The sequence below is a fragment of the Callorhinus ursinus genome, unplaced genomic scaffold (assembly GCF_003265705.2).
Source record: "Callorhinus ursinus isolate GAN/ISIS: 27379988/994484 unplaced genomic scaffold, GSC_fseal_2.0 scaffold27, whole genome shotgun sequence".
Taxonomy (NCBI): Eukaryota; Metazoa; Chordata; class Mammalia; order Carnivora; family Otariidae; genus Callorhinus; species Callorhinus ursinus.
Window position 1 is genome coordinate 7,086,892 of NW_027397089.1, and position 19,894 is coordinate 7,106,785.

General features: G+C 42.0%; 1 protein-coding gene across 11 annotated transcripts in view; it reads right to left on the reverse strand.

Moving 5' to 3' along the window:
* PPFIBP1 (PPFIA binding protein 1) overlaps positions 1 to 19,894 on the reverse strand; it is a 153,820-nt gene that overhangs the window by 133,234 nt on the left and 692 nt on the right. Inside the window, exon 1 of one of the 11 annotated variants that reach the window (XM_073877786.1) lies at positions 7,119 to 7,253. The exons of 8 other annotated variants lie outside the window; for them this stretch is intronic. The gene's annotated coding sequence lies outside the window, so the exon portion shown is untranslated. Of the gene's footprint in view, positions 1 to 1,195; positions 1,301 to 7,118; positions 7,254 to 19,894 lie in introns of those variants that run through there. 2 more of the 11 variants (XM_073877785.1, XM_073877784.1) reach the window with 2 other exon arrangements.

The window sequence follows — 19,894 nt, forward strand, 5'->3', positions numbered from 1 at the left end:
AGAGAGAGAGAGAGAGAGAGAGAGAGAGAGAGAGAGAGAGAGGCAATTCTCTGGGGGAAAGCATTCCAAGCAGAACGCATGGAAAGACTTTGGATGGGATTTCCTTCTGGGGGCGATGAAAAGCCATCAGAGTTCTGCGTAAAAGAAAAACAGCACTGTTTATCCATAAATAGAGAACTGAAGTTCAAAACACCAAATCTAGGAATAATCACTTCTTCCTGATGAGGTGATTATAAATTTCCATTTTCTAGTTTTACTTATTATTTTAAAAAGAAAAGGTTCGGTGCATAGGATATCAAGTTGGTTTTTAAGTGCATCAAAGTGACCCTAAGGGTGGTTCTCTTGGGACAAATGGTTAGGTTGTCTGGCTCTGGATCAGGAGGGCTGGATTTAGTTTTTGATTTTTAGCTTCAGTGGAGGTACACTAGTACCCACCTCATCTGGCTGTCTGGATATAAGTAAAACAGTCAATACTCAGCTCAGCTCATAGTAAGAGCACCCCAGCCCAGAGTGGTCTCTGCCCATATTACCGCCAAGCACAGACCAACCAAATATGCTTTAAGGAACAGCTAATATGTGCAAGTAAGCCATAGCATGCACTGGATGCGGCTCATGTGTTAACCTGGGCTGTTTCCTTCCATCTACCCTCTGCGAGTCGCTCTCAAGGAGAATACCAGGCTAATGTAGCTTAACTACCAAAACCCAAACTGACAGGATCCACTTGTCAGTAAAGAACACCAAATCCAAACCACCAAAACAGACTAACTTTGCATTTAATTCATCCCTGAGATTTTATGAACTCACCTCTCAGACAAACCTTTTTATTCCTTTAAACCTTTTCTTCCTCTTTAGTTGTGATCTAAAACAGCCAAAATTTTGAACTTAAAATGCAGGCTAACTGACAGCTACTTGTGAATGGAGGGGAAAAATCCTGGATTTGCAAAGATTAAAAAAAATAATATATTTTACACAAGAACAAACTTCTGACTACAAATTTTGAAAACATTCAAATACCTAGAACTTTCCGTGTGTAATATTTACCTATCATGTCAATACAAATTCTCTCGGCAGAGAAGAATATTACACAGACTTCATTTAATCATTAAGGGAAGCCTCAGCGGCTTTCGTTTGACATTCTAGTTTAAAGGACAATTTTTCTAGCTTGTTTTCTGAGGAGGAGGAATAAAAACTTTACCATCTCCTGGCCGATGCGTCCTCTCTAGCGAATGTCAGCTTGGCCCCATTACATTTATTTTTCGTGTAGAGAAATGGCAGGGTTTGTTCCACACCGTGGCTGTGTGTGTGCACAGAAATTTCACCATTTAATTTTCATGTCTGGGAGGAAAGGAGCTTATAATTATGCTGGGAGGTATAACTATGATTAGGTTTTCAAATACCATAGGTATCCCTATGATCCAATTTAAAATAACAGAGAGTTCTGGTACTGTATTATTGGGTTGGTTTTTTTTTTTTCCCCCTTGAACCATCACATTCCTCAAACCTCAGGAATCATGAGAAAAATCTTAGAGTTTAAAAAGTGTTTTTAATTAAAAAAAAAAACTAAGCTAACACAAACTGTTATTAGTATTTAGCACCAATAAGGTTTTCATACATACTTGTAGATGCTTAAAAATCATTGTTATGGCTATGAGTTACATCCAGCAAAACAGGTTAATGGCAAGTTGAGATTAATCAGCTTAACCTTATTACCTCTAGGGATGCTAATAAGATTTTACAATAACACAGCTTCCTTACTGTGAGGCCACACAGTGGACTCTACACATGATCCTTTACACTTAAGCTTTGCAGAAGATGAAACACATATACATTTTATAGGTCGTATTCAAGTCTGAGCAGCATGTTTGTGTTTGTGTGTGGTGTTTGTGTGTGGGGGTGGGAGGCAGGGCAAGGAGTACATACTCAAATGCTTTCCCCCAACCACCCTCAAAAAGTAAGATAGTTCTTGACCTACATGCGATAGTGAGACATAACATGCAAATATTCTGCTTAACTACACATATTCCCACTTTTCTGTACTGCTCCCATTCTGGGAAGGAGAGAGATAAAATGAAAATAAACACTCCCAATACTTGGTTGTACGATCTAATTACTGGAAGTAGCACTGTTCATTTAAAAATCACAGTTACGGGGCACCTGGGTGGCTCAGTCGTTAAGCGTCTGCCTTCGGCTCAGGTCATGATCCCAGGGTCCTGGGATCGAGCCCCAAATCGGGCTCCCTGCTCCGCAGGAAACCTGTTTCTCCCTCTCCCACTCCCCCTGCTTGTGTTCCCTCTCTCGCTGTCTCTGTCAAATAAATAAAATCTTTAAAAAAATAATAAAAATAAAATAAAAAATAAAAATCACAGTTACTGGTTCTAAACACCAAATAATCTTGGAAACACCAGGAAAGTGTTTAGGAAAAAGACAAATCTATGAGAAACAGAGTAGGTACACATGCTAATCAAGCATTTGTAAAGTATAAAATGCCTAATAATTTTATTCCAAAATATTCCAAGAGCCAAGTTCCACTCAAACATACCCACTGCATTACAAAAATCCCATGAACGTATAAGTTGTACACAAATACCCCAAAGTCATATGGAGCATGGTAAGGCCATGTTGATGCAAAACACTGACTCCAGGAAATAAAGGAATAGAGCTTCAACATAAAATGGAATCCTATAAACAACTGAGTAATTCTCAGCACACAGGATTATCCCAAAACAGACAAAATTAGAGAACCTATTTGGAAATCTGTAGGGGAGAGAGAGAGAACTTTCCTGAGCACTTAGAAATAGAAGAAGGCAGTTCACATTCCAGTAATTCCAGGTTTGTCTCCAATAAATTTGCACTACTCTTTTTTCATATAAAACATATAGGGGGGCATTTAGCACTTAGACAAAATGTAATATGTCTACAGTGTTGGAAACTTTTTGTGAACTGACCTAACCATAAAAGTAATATGAGTATTCAAAAGAAAGAGCTCTTGTAAGTAGCAAATATACCCATGTAAAAATCTACATCAAGTAATTCTACAGACGTTTTAGGTACTGGGTAACCACCTTCATGTTTTAATTTTTCAGATGATTCCCTTTCCTTGTATTTCTTTATATTACCTTACTTGTAGAAGTATTGTTACCATGATGTTACTCCTCAAAACTTTAGTTTGACTTTACAAAAAAGCTCAGCAAGAGGAGAAAATATTTTCCTTCATTAATTTAAAAATAACTTAAGCTATGAGATGTCTAAAGCAGGCTGCTTTTTCTCTTTCCTAAAAATACATATTAAGTCAGTCATGGAGGATTATCAAATAACATGACTTGATGCAATTTCAGATTCTGAGATTAAACAAAATCCAAGCCACTTGGCCAAGTCAGTAAACACTCGGACAAGGTTGAGTTTTCGGGGAGGGAGTATGTTACCTAAAAGGGGCCTTTGAGCTTTTAAGACTCTTGACCCCTCTCTCACCCCTTCCTCCAAATATATATTCCAGAGGAAAAGTAAAATAATCACTTTTCTTAGAAATGCAGGCCTACACACATTAATTTATTAGCCTCCAACAATCCAACAATTCCAAGAAGTAACAAGTTTGAGATACGAAGCAGAGAGGTCAGGTGGTTTATCAGTTATTCTGTGACTGGCTTTCTCCTGGTCAGGGCTAGATGTCAGGGCTGCGTTTGCCTAAGAGTGGCAGGCAAGAAGAAAACTCTTCCAAAACAATACAAATCTAGACAGAATGGAAGGTTCCTGTTCCTTCAGTAAATGACAACGATTTCTATTGTGGACAACATTCAATTCTTGGGAGAAAGAAACAATCAACAGAAGACTTCATTTTGAATTCCTAACTCCTGTAAACCTAACCTCATCCAAATCTTTCACAAAATCTGTGTAACCAGTCATGCAAGCGAAGCCCACAACAGCTAGTCTGGTACCAATGTTCTAGAGATTGCCAGCAAAGTTTGTTTGGGGATATCCCAAAACTGGTTTTTCACTCTGTTATAACAAATGTTACCATTGGCAGAGAATGGAAACACGGTTAAAGATTAGTCTCATACAACATTTGTTCCAGTATTTAGGTCTTTCATTAAAATACAGAAATGAAAGTTAATGCTTTCTGTCACTCCCAGATGGCCATGGGGATGTCCATATCAGCCTTCTGTAGGTCAGAAACCTTACAGTTAGGCATGTAGGAAATAAAAACCTGTACCAGACCTTTCATTTCTCCACCAGAAACTAGCATATCAACCACAACAAAATGACTCAAAACCAGCATGGTATTATGCCAAAAAATACTCCAAAAGTAACAGATATATTCAGGAAGCAGTTTTATTCAGTGGCCTAATCGCTAATTTCAAAATATTCTGTGTTCATTACTCATAATTCAACTTAAGTCTCACAATTTAAGTTCTAAACACTAAATGTAAGTTTATTTATTTTGAAGTTTTATTTATTTCAGTAACCTCTACCCCCAACGTGGGGCTCAAACTCACGATTGTGAGATCAGGAGTCACACCCTCCACCGACTGAGCCAGCCAGGCACCACAACACTAAATGTAAGTTTAACATGGACAAAATTTTTTTTCCCAATGCACAGCCTCTTTCAAGCATAAGGCTATTTACATAATCTTATGTAAAATGGTGCTGAAAATGCTTAAAAGAATAAATACACAGGAGTCAGGAGATAGAGATCAGGACAATTAACATAAAACAGGTGCTTCCCCCCCCCCCAAAATAGTATTTCTTAAAAAGAGTGAGTCAGTGAAAATACAAGCTTGCCAAAAGGCAAAAAGGTTTAATTCTGTCTTTGCAGTGCTATCTCATAGTCAAGCGACTGTTACTCCTTAGAGAAAGGGGGAAGACTTGGGTTAAAATATCTTTTGCCTTCAATCCTGATTTATGATTTCCTCCACAGAAAAGCACAATTTCTGCTGAGCAGAGGAACACAAGGCTTAGCTTGCCCATGGGGGGGGGAGGGGGAACCAGTAGCAATCTTTTGTGCATAAATTAGTCACTTTTATGTAGCCCACCCATGTAAAACACAAAACAAAACAAAGGCATAAGGGATCTATAGTCCTGACAGGATCTGCAAAAATAAGGAACGAGAAAAGCCATGTTAAGAGACATTTCCAGAGCTTTCTCAGTTCTCATCAGAAACAAGCAGTTGTTGCACTTTCTATAACCTATGCCATGGAAGAGGGATGACTTTCTTCCACCTGAATAAAGCAATTTTTTAAAAGAACCGGAAGGAACCAGCTATTTTACAAAATCATAGAACCTTATCAAAGTCTAGATATTTTCTGACGCATCTCAATGAATCCTCTCACCCCCTTGAAATGGCTAGACCCCTTCAGTTACTGGAAGGGCCTGCCTTCCCTGAGTCATTTTGCCCACCCCATCCCAGCCTCATCTCCAATGAGGACTGTCCTCAGGGATAAAACAATACTTCTGCATGGTAAGCTGACAAAAGTTTTATAGCTGCAGCCCTGTCTCCCTTAACTTCCCAGGACTTCAAACTCCAGTCCTTCAAACCACTCTGATTAGGTCACAATTTTCAGACCTCTGGTCGTACTATCTCCCCACCCTAACACTGGCAACCTTCCAACTTGGCAACATTCCTTAAAATGGAGTGTATGGAGTCTAGCACAAGAATCTCCAACACGGGGGCGCCTGGGTGGCTCAGTCGTTAAGCGTCTGCCTTCGGCTCAGGTCATGATCCCGGGGTCCTGGGATCGAGTCCCGCATCGGGCTTCCTGCTCCACGGGAAGCCTGCTTCTCCCTTCTCCCTCTCCCACTCCTCCTACTGTGTTCCCTCTCTCGCCTTCTCTCTGTCAAGTAAATAAAATAAAATATTTAAAAAAAAAATCTCCAACACGGAGCACAAAGGGAATGTTCTCTCCAGGAAAATGGACACTAACTTCCATTAAATCTGCTAAACATGGTAAGGTTAACTTTCCTTAACTCTCTGTTAGCAGAGCATCACACATTTGTGATCAACGACAACCCCCAGGAAGGATTTTTCCAACGAAGTCATCTTCACTTTTAGTTACGTTTTTAAATGTAAATTCACAACATAACATATAGCCCTGTTAATTAAAATTGTATCCACTTCACTTCACCATGTCCTCTCATAAGGGTTATTTTCTGAATTCTGTCACCAGTGGTCTCTTCCAGCTTTGTTTCAACCACAACTCCCAATCTCTGATAAAAATGCTGAGTATGAACTCTGTGGTAAGCACTTCGAAATTCCAAATCATTTCCTCCTAATGCACATCTTTTTTTTTTTAAACCAAAGAAAATACCAGTTTTCGTAAAGCAATCATTTTAAACAGAGACTGAGAAATCTGAATGACAATATGTAAGAAAGGAATAATTCATTTAAAACTGTTTTGTTGGGGGTGTCTGGGTGGCTCAGTTGGTTAAGCGTCTGCCTTCGGCTCAGGTCATGATCCCAGGGTCCTGGGATGGAGCCCTGCATCAGGCTCCCTGCTTGGTGAGGAGCCTGCTTCTCCCTCTCCCGCTCCCCCTGTTTGTGCTCGCTCTCTCTCTCTCACAAATAAAATCTTTTTAATTAATGAATTAATTCATTAATTTAAAAACCTGTTTTGTTGGGGGACACATGGGTGGCTCAGTCGGTTAAGGGACCAACTCTTGGTTTCAAGTCAGGTCATGATTTCAGGGTCATGAGATGAAGCCCTGTTGTCAGGGTCCGGGCTTAGCTTGGAGTCGGCTTAAGATTCTCTCTCCCTCTCCTTCTGCTCCTCCCCACTGTTTGCTCTCTCTCTCTCCCCCTCCACCACCTCTAAAATAAATAAATCTTAAAAAACAAACAAACACACACACACACACACACACACACAACTGTTTTGTTGGACCGAGCATGACCACTACCTCTACCAGCATTGATATCTCTACTTCAGTTGTCTTGATTGTACATGGCTATGTGTTATCTTCAGAATATAACAGAAGTCTTAACAGGACTGCCAGCTTATATCTACAAGTTGCCAGTTTTAAGTAATTTACCATTAATACACATCTAAGCACTGAATGTTAACCAGACGGGAATTGTTAAGCACCCTTGGTATCAAAATTGTGGAAACACTGGTATTCCCAAAAGTCACGTCTTTGTGTCCTATTCAGTTCTGTAAGACAGCAGGTTTATCCAAGGCACAAGCAAGAGTTGCTTATCAAGTGCCTCTTCCATCATTTGTTTAGATAACACATAGAATTCAGAAAGTATTCTCTCGTTCAATTTGAAGACCTGGAGGAGAGAACAGAAGTAGGAACTACTCGATTATTGGCCTCAGCCAGCTCTATCTCCCTGTCCTAATAGAGGATCTCCCCAAAAATGTTCTCAAAAGGTATGGAGAATGACTAAGGGAATCCAATGAAGGCCAGCAAGAAGAATGATGTGAATGGTACTCTCTAGACTTGTGCATGTTGAGTCTCTGAGCCTAAGGCCCAAAGTGATCAATGTATTTTCTTAGGGACCTTTCTCCTTATCACAGACAAACTCTGCAGACAATAATGGTTTTTTATTCAGTTCACAGATCACCAATTCACAGAAATCCATTACCCCGAGAGAGTTAGCGACAGAACATGAAGGCTCGTTGGTGAGAACTCATCAAGCTCCAGAGGCTTTCCCAATACATGTTCTACAGTATTTTGGGTCACATTCACAGAAAGCTTTCCTGAGCACCCCTGGGTTTCTGCAGGCCGACCCATGAGGTCAGCTCATACAAGCAGATGGGTTCTCCAGCAGGGCAGCCAACGGCCTTCAGCCTCTGGACAGTTAAGAGAGCAGTAAGCCAGAAAAGGCTGTGGAAGGACACTACACAACGGGGCACAAAACAGCATTCACCCAGGGCCCCACTGAGCACAATCCCCAACCCAGCTGGACTCAGCGATGATAGAGGCAGCATTATGGAGGGCGAGCTCAGACTTGTCAGTCATCCACTTGAAGAAGTTCTGCTCTCTTCATAGCACTGTAAATCCACTGTAGGCCCCACCCAGGGCAGTGACCAGGGCCGGGCCACAGCGGATTAAATTCAGTGTTACCAGACAGCTCTGAGCCAGAGGAAAGAAGACCCTTTTTCCCCTGTGAGACATGGACTGGGAACCACAGCTAGAATCCCACTGCTGGTTCAGTGAGCTGGATAGGAATACACTTTTCCTCCCCCATCCTCAGCCTCATCTGACCCTTAGTCCCAGCCTCGATGTCCACAGCTCCACGGCTGGGCCTCTCTCAAAGCAACCCAAACAGTTGTTCTCTGCTCCAGGCACCCCTTCAGTAAACCTATACACAGTGTCAGTGTTCTGACCACAGTTCAGAACCACTCAGTGAGACACTGACTCTGGCTTGACTGTCAGGGATTAAGGCAGCAGAATGGCACCGTGACCCAAAACCTACCACAGTTCAATTCTCTTCATTAACAGTAATAAGTCTGTCTATTTAAAAGACGTGCAAGGAAAATGTCCACAACACTTTCCCATTGGGGGCGCCTGTGTTGCTCAGTTAAGTATCTGCCTTTGGCTCAGGGCATGACCCAAGGTCCTGGGATCGAGCCCTGAGTCGGGCTCCTAGGGCTCCCTGCTCAGCGGGGAGCCTGCTTCTCCCTCTCCCTCTGCCTGCCACTCCCCCTGCTTGTGCGCAAGCGCGCTCTCTCTCACTCGCGCACGCAAATAAAAAAATAAAATCTTAAAAAAAAAAACTTTCCCTTTGAAATGCAATCCACAGGTGATCCAAATTGAAAATACACCACTCATTTCGATTCATTCAGCAGAAGTCAGAGACCAAAAATTCAACATTTGGCATTAGAGGCGGGCACCCTGGTGATTTAGTCAGAACAAAAGCCATGCTAGGATTAGAAATGTACGAGTCAAAAGAATTTTAGAGACATGTGGGAATATCTTACCTACCCCTTTTTTCTAAAGATAAGGAAACCGTGGGTCAGCCAGTCCTGAGAAAGCAAACACACACCTGGAATGCAGTCTGCTACTCAGCAATTAGGATTCCACGTTCTGCAGGCTCCTTCACTGTCTTCTAACACCTGTTTACTTAGGCGCCAGATTCTGTCAAAATTTATTCTTAAATGACAGAAAAACTATCCACTTAAAAATATTCTGCTTTATTTCTAGATGGCAGCTTGATACACAATCTTCATATCTTTTAGCAACACAGCAACTTGAGATGAAAATCACTAATTCCATAAAAGGAATTAGAGACAAATGGAAAGCCAAGTGGTTGAGTTGCCACAGACATTTTGGCCAGCCAGCATGTGAGCACAGATGGGGCTCTCCCATGGCCTGAGACGGCAGAACATGACATAAAAACTAAAAAGAATACTTGGCTGTTCATCTGTAAGTGACTTCAAATACAAAAGTCATCAAAGAGTATTTTCCCCCCAATTTTTTTGGATTTCCAAGATCATCCATGCAGCTATCCTCCTAGGCCCCAAACAACTGTCTGATTTACAACGTTCCTCTAAACCACGTCAGGTGCTCTTTGGAACTTTATTTATAAACTCAGTTCCCTCTCGCCAGTGCCAGTTCAGAAAGATGGTACTAGCAGGGGTCCCTAACCTAGGGTGACCACGATTATTTTTAGCATCACAGCAGCTAGGGATGGAGATAAAAAACATTCCCATTTTCTTTCAGGTGCCACTCACTGTCTTTGGGAATTTCTCCTGACTGCAGGTCTGGGTCAGATGCTCCTAGAGGACAATGAGCAGCCTTCTATCAGATTATACTCTTCTGGAACCTTAACCAGATCTGTCATGATTATAGATAAACTTGAACTCTTAAGTACCGTGTTATAGAATTTATTTTTAGAACTAGCCGTGTGACCTTGGGACATTTTCTGTGTGTCAGTTTTCTCATTTGAATGGGAATAAGAGTACCTATCTCCGTTGCCTTGTTTGTGAGAAAGGGACTATAACAGTATCCACCCCAGAGTAATTGTAAAGAGCACCACGCTCTTATGAATTAGAGCACATAAAAGCACTGCCACATCATAAGTAGTCAATAAACACCAACTATCATACTGTTGCCCTTTCGAGTCCTAACACATTAGGTGTCCTCTCATCTGTGCTCGTTTGATTTTCGCCAACTAGATCGACCGCAAGTTCTTGTGTGTGACACAAGCTTTGCAATTAGGCAGGAATGAACATCTAGGTTCTTCTATTTACTACCTTTCATTGATTGGAAGATAATTTTTCACATTCCAACACTGCTGAAATTGGAACATGTCTTACATTTAGTGAAACTGAGTATTATCTCTGCTCTTGAGCAAGTTATTTAATCTCTGGAAAACTGGCAATATTGCCTTCCTCTCTTAGTGTTGTGGGAAGGCACAATAACATAATCATGCAAACCCCTAACACACAGCAGGCAGCCCCAATATACTACTTCATCCTGCGCCCTTATGGGCCCAGTGTCTTGTGTACAAAAGATGCTTAGGAGGTGAATATTTATATATATTTAACAGAGCAACCCATTATCCATGGAGATTTAAAAATAGTGCCCAGACCCATTCCAAGCCAACGTGTGTGGTTGTCCTTGCCGGAGAAAAGATCAAGGCTCTAGAAGAGATCAAGGGGTTTAAGCACTCAGGAAGGGCAACGTATGGACACGCAGAGCCCTTGGCAAGGACCTGCCGCTGCTCTTAATAACCCAGCAGAGCCCTGATAGTGTCTAACTCCCTGTGGAGACCAAGCTCAGGATCAAAGCGTGACAGTGGGGCCAGAGAGTGTAGGAAGGTGCCTTTTACAAATCCCACAACAACTCCTGGCATGTAACAACACTTACCTCGTTTTAAGCACTTACTTCATTATGTTCCGCTAAACCTTTCGCCATAACCCCATGAAATACAACCAGTTTCATCCGCATGCCTGTTTTCTGAGTCCCCAGGTTGAAGTCACACCTAAGTGGCAAAAGTCTGTGTGGTTCCCAGGCCTGTGCCCTTAATCACTGTGTCCTCTCTCAGGCTGGTGATGCCACATCAGCTCGAGAAGGAAGCAAGACACCCCCACACTTCGAGGTCTTGCCTTCAAAATGACCAAACAGCATCCTCTCCAGGAGTGTGTCAGACCCTTTTGCTCCAGGTGAACAGAGGCAAAAGCAGGTAGATGCGCGGGGTGGTTTTCTGTGCAGTGCACTTCAAAGGCCCTTGGTGCTGCTTTGGTCCTCAGACTCGGGGCAGCCCTAACAGGCAATGTTTTCTTTTCTTTTCTTTTCTTTTTTTTTTTTTTAAGATTTTTTATTTTTTTATCAGACAGGGAGAGAGTACAAGCAGGGGGAGCAGCAGGCAGAGGAAGAAGGAGAAACAGGCTCCCTGCTCAGCAGGGAGCCCGATGAGGGGCTCGATCCCAGGACCTAAGGATCATGACCTGAGCTGAAGGCAGATGCTTAACGGTTTGAGCCACCCAGGCGCCCCCAGGCAATGTTTTCTGTTTGACTTTTGTCTGTTTCTCTTATTCCTGACTTAGTTCCCACAGCTCCAGGCAACACCCTCCAGATCACCCCACGGTTTTCCCTTTTCTTGATAGGCTTCCTCCATCTTTTTCCTTTTTTAAAATTCTGGTTCTTCGAAGTTGAGTTACTTCTCCCTACATAGTACCACACTTCTTGGCAAAGAAACTCTTCTTGATTCATCCCTTGCAGATGTGAGTCACAATGAAAAGTCGTGGTTGGAGATTCCCCGTCTGAACTTTCCAGAATGCCAATGCACATGTGTAGGCATGTTAGAAAGATAGACAAGCCGGAGGAAGACACGATCCACATTATGGCTTGCCTTGCCGGCTCCTTGCACTATCAGATCACCTGACACTCGAGGGATCACACGGAGAAAGACCATCCAGTGGAGAGTTCAAGAAGACACGGAGCACGTGTTCGACAAACTCACCTCAGCCCATCCTCTGCAGCAGAGTCACTATGCTACATTAACTTCCTTCTCATCTGAGGAAACCTTGAAAGCTTATTTTATGCCATCTCCCATTTTCCAGGTAATACAATCAACCAGCTGGCAGATCACCTCCTTCACGTGCAATCACCAAATCGCCACAACCCTCCGAGAGGTGATACGGATGTCTAATACAGAACCTACCATGAAGGCAGCTGGAGCTATTCAGTTTCTGAGTAAGGAACAGTGACCTATTTATCTCTCCACTACACTTGGAATACAAACAGGTTAGTAACATCTTGCATGACTTGGCATTTCGGAGCTCTTGAGTGGCAAGGCAAAAAATACAAGAGTTACGTAGCAGTGAACGGGGAGTCTCTGGGAAGGGAGGTCCACTGGTCAGAATGCACACCTTTGCTCTGTGCCAGGCCCAAATCATCAGACATCCCTACCTCCAGGCCCCACAACACACTTGGACTACTGAGATGATGGGTCAGCAGAACCCACTGCCTCCTTCACTCACTCGAAAGGCAGAAATTGAGGAAGAACTGTGTTTGCTATTGCAGATATGACTTAATCTGAGGTTGGAAAAGATGTAGGGTGGCTTTGGCCTTGTTTACCCATCCCACTTACACCACAGACCATTTCAGACAGTTTCAGACATTTGCTGAGTACAACTGGCTTTTGGAAATGCCAGAAAACTGGTTCACTTTTTTCAAAGCACATTAATTTATCCTCTGGCAATATAACTCCTAAATTATTATCCTCAACCATATTAAAATGCCCTATCAGGTGACTGGAACTTCAACAGAGGCTAGAACTCTCCCATATTTGCCCTCCAGCCGCAGGGTCCCCTGGAAAGTTCTGGGGTTGATGGTTTGTGTGCCTTAACCTGCTTTGCCTGACTTCTGTGGTGGTGACCCACCAATCCTATAAATTCAACGTGAGTTTGAATATTCCAGAAACAAATGCATTTCTGTACACACAGGTTTAACATTCTAAACTTGCAGTAATTCATACTTAGGCAAAAATCACTCAATTACAGGCCAGCCATTTCACACATACAGAAGCTGGCCCCGGCTATGCCACAATCAGGTGTAAATATTACCCAAGTATCTCATAAATTTCTGAAAGGCTAGAGATCTGTTTATCATTAACAGAAAGGTATGACCTTTTCCTTCAGTTTTGCTAAGGGATCCAAACTTTCTGACTTTGCAGATAAAGAGACCACATATGCCACTATTTTGGTGCCATCTATTACTGTTTGTTTCTTTTTTAAGGGGTTACCTTCTTTGGGACAGGGGAGTAGACATTGGTGTGCTTCACCCAAACCCCATTTTTGGAGCCAGCTGCACTCATCCTGGCTGCTGACAGCTCAAGGGGAAGGCCCCCAGCCAGCTGCAGGACACTGTGTCATCAAGGTTAAGCCACCAGAGGGGGTGGCCAGTTGCCAGCAATGGGCTGATTCAGGAATACAAAGGTCCAGTCCCTTGCCTCCACTGGGGCCAACCCAACCCCAAAGCTCCCCTTGGGGCCTCTGCTGCAACTGCATTGCTGGTCAGCTTCTCCTCCACTGAATCCTACTACCTTTTCCTCAGCCCTAAAATCCCTCAGCACCCAATTCCTGGTCTCAGGACGCGTCCAGTGTACCTCATCAAAGATAGGCTGTTTGCTGTTTTCTAAGTGCAGAAAGTTATTTTTTTCAATTCTACTGAGGAAGTTATAGGCCCTAGACATGTTCTATCACAACATACTATCAGAGGTCCTAGGAAGGCCGAAAACAATCTTTGAAAAATAGTTATGACTTGGTTTAATAATTACACGTTTTTGATAGCCCAGATCACTTTCTGAATACCAACCCAAGGCAATCAACAGGGATAGGAGTTAAACAATGCCCAGGAATATCACAGGTTCACAAGCAAGGAAGGTGAGACATTGCCAGGCTAGTGAGGTGCCCGTCACAACATCACGTGGCACTGAAAACTGACACCGGATCACGGGATGCCGGGTCTGATGTTTTCAAGCTTAGCAAATGAAGCCTGCCCCTCCCCACATGAGGCATACTTGCTTCAGGACCTCAAATACTAGGAAATCAGTCTCAAGCTACTTACACAGCTCTACATAGAAGTAGGAAACGAAGTCTTGAACACTTTATCCCCAGCATCTCAAACTTTCAATAAGAGGGAACAATTCGTGGAGCTGACAGGTTATTGATGACTTTGCAGTATTATTGCATCCCCAAGAAAGCAGATGGCAGACGGGCCTGAGCAAGAATCAAGAGCCACTGCTACAGCATTGCCCAGGAGGCAGTACCACTTTCCAGGAACCCTTGAGGATCCATCAACCAGTCATTCAGGCTCTAGCCCAGTTGAGGGCCCAGGATAGACTGAGGGATGTCACAAAAGTAGAAGTCCAAGCAATAGCAGGTATTTGCACAGTGTCTGTATCTTATTACCAAAGGTTTGGGTTCAGAATGTTAAAAATGCAGATAATATACTCCATATGAAAAACTCAACTTAAAAATCACACTCCTGCTTAACGTTTTATCGCTTTTTACACAATGTCTCATTGGACCCTCACAGCTCTCCCTCTGAGGGCAGGGCTGGTATTATTAGCTCACTTTCATGCCCAGGATCACACACCTAATCAATGTTGGGATCAGATTGCCAGATTCTTGGTTCAGGGTTCTTTCCTATAAAATCCGCCAATTTGCAGTTTTTCGATATATTTCTCCAGGATTGTGTACAAAGCCTCAAGACTGTCTGCTTCCTCCATGTGCCTTCTGGCCCCCAGCTTCATAACTACAGATCTGTATTTCAGAGGAACAAGGACTATCCACGGCAGGTGGTCCTGAACAGGGCCACAAACCACCCTCAGAGCTCTCTCTTTCTCAAAGACTTGAAACAACCCAGACACTCTGTTGATACCACAACTTCTGAACTACAGCTGACAAGAAGTAAAAGAGATCAAGTTAGAGGACCACCAGAGTTCAGTATCTCTGAACTAACCTGGTTCGTGTCAGTCAAACACACAAGAAGCGGGGCAGGGGTGGGGGGTGGGGGAAGGCTATCTAAGGCTCACCGATTTCTTAGACACAGCCATTGCTCTTAGGAAAGCCTTCCACCCTGGTCAGTAGGATTTGCTACTGTCATTTGAGACACTTGGTGGATTTTATTCTTGCCAAGTTGGCATTCTGTTTCTGCAGTGCAAAAATGCTCAGACCGAAGAGATCAGATGGGGATTTTCACATTTTCAGGAACAGAAGCAAGCGTCTCTTCGCCTCAGGTGGATGCATTACAGCTTGTGGGAGTGCTAATGAGAGCTAATTACTCTATTTACTCCATAAGCCAACCAGCCAGCAACAAGAAATGCCTGGTAAAACTCTCTGCATTCTCAGGCTTTGTTTCAGAGGGCTGGTGCCAAAACGATCTGGCTGAAGTGATGGGCTCAGGGGGCCCAACTAGATTGCTATCTCGAGATCACAAAGCACAGACAGTCTTTAGGCCTTTGTATCCTGTAAATTAATAGTCATATCAGCATTGATTATATTCTTCCATGCTTAATCTACTCTCTTCACCATTATCAACACTCCACCTCTGCCCCAAATGTCCACTTTGGCTGCAAATTAAGAAATCAAACATTAGGCCTGAATTTTAGGAAAACAACTGCCTACCTACCATTAAAACTGGGTGTAGCATTTTACACCCAGTTTTACACCCAGTCCTACACTCACTTTACAATAGTCACAAGATTTTGCCAACAGTTCATTCACTTTGATCCTTGAACTCTAGACACAAGGAACTTAGAAATCACGTAAATTTCACTTAATCATTGATACTTAACTGTATCCATGTGTTATGTAAAGCATATACATATGGCATGAATTATATAAAAATGCAACTAATTTATGACTCTAACTTATGTAACTTCTATAAATTACATTAAAAAGAGACTTTCCCATCTTTGTCTCTCCATTCCTACCACCATGTCTCCTCCATTCCATGGGAGATGGAAAAACCATGGGCAAAAGACCAAATTTCCCAGAATAAGAACAAGAAGGTTAGTTATTAACCCAATAAAGCCCCACTCACATTAACCTTTCCCCATTCCAATATTAAGATGGTGTATTGTTGAAAATGCAACCATGGCTTCAGGGACAAAAGAAAGAAGACTTAAGACACATTTTAAAGAAGATTGACAAAGGGCATTATCTTTAACTCCGTAGAAACAAGGCTGCATTGGATTATAAGAGAACTCTAAGTTAACATTTATAATTACTTGGCTCAATTTATTAAAGTGAAAAAAATCTGAATAAACACAATAGAAGTTAAATGGCAAGACCATCCTCATGTTGAAATTCTTTAGGCAGAATTTCATATTAGTGGAGGCTTTTTATGTGGATGACAAAATCTAGCATAAGGACCAATCAGATCCAACTCAATTTATATATGGTATGAAAAATGGAAATTTAAGTAACAACTGTTCTCCTGAGTTACTTAAGCAACTTTCTCTTCGCTCATGATTTTCTACAAGTTTTTCTTTTTTAAGAGAGAGAGCGAGCGAGCACGAGCACACAAGCAGGGGGAGGAGCAGGCAGAGGGAGAAGCAGACTGTCTACTGCGCAAGGAGCCCAATGCAGGACTCAATCCCAGGACCCTGGGATCATGACCTGAATCAAGGACTTGATCCCAGGACCCTGGGACCATGACCTGAGCTGAAGGCAGACGCTTAAATGACTGAGCCACCCAAGCGTCCCTACAACTTCCTTTTTAAGAATGCTTTGTTACCTGAATGTTTATGATACATGGGGCAAGTAAGAAGTAACATGAATGATGCCAAAAATCTCAACTATGTGTAAAGGAATGACTAGGTTATGGCCCTCCCAAAAAACTGCCTGTGCTTTTTTTACATAAACATGTAGACAAAACATGTTTTATTTTGGCTGTGAGTACAGTCCTAGGCAGGGGATTCACCACAAAGTTCTCTAAGCAGAAGGATTTCAGAGTAGGAGTTGACATCCATAACAGAAAACAAAATCATCTACTCAATAGGATAATAAATAGGCCAGATAAATGTTTCTTGCACTGAAATATAAGTAATATTTACTAAAATTTCACAAGTCTGAGCAGGTTTGCCAGTTATTCTGAAAATTTTTTTTAACAAAAAAGAACAGAAGCATTTTTAGCTTTAAGACTAGGCAGCAATCATTACTGAGCTCCTGCAATGAGTAAGCCAGGTGCTGTGCTAGGCATCTTGTATATATAACTTCAGTTTAATCTTTCTCATATCCCTGCAAGGTAGGCACTGTTGCTTCCATTTACAAACAAGAAAACCACGGCTCAGGCTGGACGAGTCACAAAGTCACAATCTTAAGACAGGACTCTATTGGGATTCCAACGAAGATATGCCTGACTCCAAAACCCAAAGTTGCTGCTACCTCCTGCCCAGTAGTACCACCAAGAAATTACAATCAGAAATTACAACGACAGAATTGTTTCCTAAGTACAGAGGATCAGCTCTGGGGTCTGAAGCTCTAGATTTTAATTATGCTTCTACTGAGTGGTGGTTTCCTCCAAATTAATGGAGATGAAAATAGTATTTAACCTCCTAAGGTTGAGGGGAGAAGCATATAAAAAAGCTGTACTCGAAGCACTTTGCAAAACAAGTAAGCACTATTTGTATTTGCTATTACTACCTTTCTCTTCAAGCTTCAGCTGGTGAATGGCACCAGGGGGAAACCCACCCACATGGCAGTGAATTACCTTAATGAGGCCTGAGCAACACAGAGTCTGGAGCCCAAGAGAATGAAACTTAAGGGGTAAGGACTGGAGGAGACTTGGCCACAGTCTCTACTCAGTGAACCTTCTCCGGCACTAGAGAAATAAAAGAATGGTCATGGCCAGCTCCGTGCCAGGCACTGCCATACTTCGCTAGGCAAGCTGCTGGTCCCAGTTACTCAGGCATGTAAGAACAGATAGAAGCCCCTGCCTTCAGGGAAGCTCACATCTACCCTGTGGGAAAGGAAATTAAGACCAAACAAGCCATGACCCAATAGGAGCCCCACCCTTTCTCATCAACTTTCCCTACTCACTCATGCCCGCCCACACACACCCCCACCACACACACACAAATGGGGAGGTTTTTTCATGGTACAAAGTGGGTGCCCAGATTCAATCAGGCACTCGAGGCCCATTTATCCTCATTGGGAAACTATATCGTGGTGCAGAGTGGGGGCAGAATTTTAAACATTGACAATTCAGTATAGTGACCTCCAGAACAGAAAAGGGTTCATTTCAGTAAACACAAAGCAAGGTTGAAGACCATGAAGAAGAAAAATCAAGATCTGACTACATAAAAATTTTATACTTCTATACGACTAAAAACAAAATTGAAAGACAAACCGAATAGAAAATGAGAGGAAAAAAAAAACTAGGTCAAAATATGTGAGAGAAGGTTAATAAGGGTTAATAACATAGTCTATGACAAATGAGAAAAATATGAATCCCCAATAATAAATAAATGGGCAAAGTTCATGAACAGTTTGTTAAACGGGAAATGCAGTCAACAGTCATATAAACATATTTGATCTCATTAATATCAAATAAACAAAAAAGAAAAATGAAGTATCTTTTCCCCTAGAAAATTGTCAAATATTATTAAAATGAGACTATCACTCTGCTGCTGGTGGCAAAAATCAGTATACACGTTTTTGGCAACCATTAGCAATATCAATCAAGATATCCATACGCATGCCCATCCTTTTGTTCTACTTCTGGTCATCTATGATAAAAATAAAAATGATCTGAAAGAAAATGCTGAGGGCATAAGATGTTCATCAAATACTGAAAACAGGCTCCGCAATCGGATTAATCATGAAACATCCCTAGATGGAATATTTTACAGTCCTTAGAAATAGTAGTTATTTTTGTAGTGTGGGGAAAGACAAATAAAATAATAAGTAAAATAAAAAGGGGGAAACAAATCATAGACTCAGAGTATTTCAAATATGGAAAAAATGTATAAATTTTAAAAATGGACAGAAACACAGCAACATAGTTGTACCTTTGTGTGGTAGGATTATTGATAACTTTTTTTTTTACTACATCTTTATGGTTTTTCTATACTACTAAAATCTTCTATAAAGTGCATATTACTTTTATAATTACAAAAAAATTTAAATAACAATCTCCCCTGCAAACCCAACAAAGAATAGATGGAAATCCAACAGCTCTCCAAACCACTCCCACAAATACCCAAATGGGTGCAGCTGGCAGGTAAGGCAGTAAACTGAGGGGAGAGAGGCTTTGTTTTAAATCTAGGGCTAGAAAAACATGAAGTGTCTTGATGTGAAAACAAAAAACTTTTCATCTCCCACTTGTCAAAATATATTTTGGAAATTCATTAACCAAAACATTTTCCATCAGAGGATTTAAACCCACACACCAAAATTATCTCCACAGAACAAACCGGTTAAGCAAGCAGGAAGTTTACCAGGAACACCCTAAAAATTAACTATTGTTTTTACAGCTCCCATAAATCCAGCCAGCTAATGTTAGTACACAATGTAACACAAACAGTCTCTCCAGTGAGTCCTCTAAACAGGAGAGTGCAAAATCCTTATCATAAAGGGTTTTCCTTGGCAAGAATCACAGATGCCACGGAAATTGAGCCTTTTGGGGGTCACCCCCCTAAAAGCTGATTTTACAATCTTTGAGATGGCATCCATTATCTGCCTTCATCTTCACAAACCAACGAGGCAGGGTTTCTCAACTTCAGCACTCCTGTCAGTGTAATTCTTTGTAATTTCTTGTTCTGTCCCCTGCACTGTAGGGCGTTCAGCAGCATCCCTGGACTCTATTCACTAAATGTCGGTCCTCCCTCCATCCCCAGTTGTAACATAAAGATTTCCTGACATCGCCAAATGACTCCCACAGGGCAAAAATCACCCCAGCTGAAAACCACTGCTACAAATTACATGCTCTCCTTACCCGCATTTTA